Here is a 1,501-nt window from a genome sequence, read left to right as displayed (position 1 = left end):
TCATATCGAGAACTTCCTTGAAGTGTGTGACATGTTGAAGATCAATGGGGTTTCTAATGACGCAATTTGCTTGAGGGCTTTTCCATTCTTTTTGAAAGGAAGGGCTAAACAGTGGCTTCATTCATTGCCAAGAGCTTCCATCACAACATAGAACGAAATGGTCAAAGCTTTCCTTGCAAGGTACTTCCCTCCGGGAAAATAGGTAAAGCTTCGTAATGAAATATCTTCATTTGTTCAAATGGAACTTGAAACTTTGTTTGATACTTGGGAACGATTCAAGGACCTTTTGCAGATGTGTCCACAACATGGGTTCCCCGAGTGGATGATAATTAATACATTTTATAACGGGTTGAGATCAAGCAACAAACAACTTCTAGATCCCGCTGCAGGAGTACAATGGGGAACAAGACTCTCGAAGAAGCCTGGCAATTAATTAAAGAAATGGGTTTGAATAGCTACCAATGGAATGTAAGAGAAAGGAAGAAAGTGGCCAGACTTCATGATATTGATGCGGTTACATCCTTAGCAGCCCAAGTAGAGGCAGGCATTAAGCTAGAAATTGGATACATTGACTTCACCAAGGGTAGCCACAATCACAAGTTTTGCTGGTTGTGGGGGTTCACATATGCCATCTGATTGTCCTATTTTGATTGCTACTTCAGCGCCAACTGAACAAGTAGACTTTGTGGGTAATTCAGGTTGAGGACAAGGTAATCCTTATAGCAACACCTACAACCAAGGGTGGAGAAGACATCCCAACTTTTCTTGTAATAACCAAGGGCAACAAAAGGCCATGGCACCACCGGGTTTCAACAACAACAACAAGCCCTGAACATGGAGAATCGAGTTTCAGGCTTGGAGAATCGGATGACCGATCTAGAGAAAGCTTTGACTAGATTTGTTCACTCATCGGATACACAATTTTAGTCGGTTGAAGCTATACTTCGCAACCACACCGCTTCATTACACAATCTAGAAACTCAAGTGGGGCAAATTGCAAACTCTCTATCGGAGAAACCTCAAGGGAGTTTACCTAGCAACACCGAAACTAATCCGAGAGAACATGTGAAGGTGATCACTTTAAGAAGTGGTCGTGAGATTAAGGATAGGTTTCCAAGTGGGAAGACCAATGTTGATGCACCTGAGGTCGTGGAAAGATGAGGAAAGAACTAACAAGAAGAAAGAGGTGGCATCCCCACCTTACAAGCAAAGAATTCCTTACCCTTCAATATTGAAGAACAACCAAAATGATGAACAATACAAGAAGTTCTTGGGTCTATTCAAGCAATTACACATCAATATTCCTTTTGTGGAGGCGTTGTCTCCAATGCCCCGTTATGCAAAATTTTTTAAGGATCTTTTGACCAACAAGAGGAAGTAGGAGGAGAGTGCATCGGTGATTTTAGATGCCTCTTGTTCAGCGGTGTTACAAAAGAATATGCCAAATAAGAAGAAAGACCCTGGAAGCTTCATCATCTCGTGCAACATTGGTAGTATGGGT

The 1,501-nt window shown here is 41.9% G+C and overlaps 1 non-coding gene across 1 annotated transcript; it reads right to left on the bottom strand.

The window, feature by feature from the left end:
* Nucleotides 1-205: 205 nt before the first annotated feature.
* On the bottom strand, nucleotides 206-312 carry LOC120271245. The gene has a single exon (XR_005539864.1). It is a non-coding gene; the product is annotated as a small nucleolar RNA R71 (small nucleolar RNA).
* Between the last annotated feature and the right edge of the window lie 1,189 nt (nucleotides 313-1,501).

This window comes from Dioscorea cayenensis, chromosome 10, assembly GCF_009730915.1.
Source record: "Dioscorea cayenensis subsp. rotundata cultivar TDr96_F1 chromosome 10, TDr96_F1_v2_PseudoChromosome.rev07_lg8_w22 25.fasta, whole genome shotgun sequence".
NCBI classification, from domain to species: domain Eukaryota; kingdom Viridiplantae; phylum Streptophyta; class Magnoliopsida; order Dioscoreales; family Dioscoreaceae; genus Dioscorea; species Dioscorea cayenensis.
This window is presented reverse-complemented; position numbering and strand designations above follow the sequence as displayed.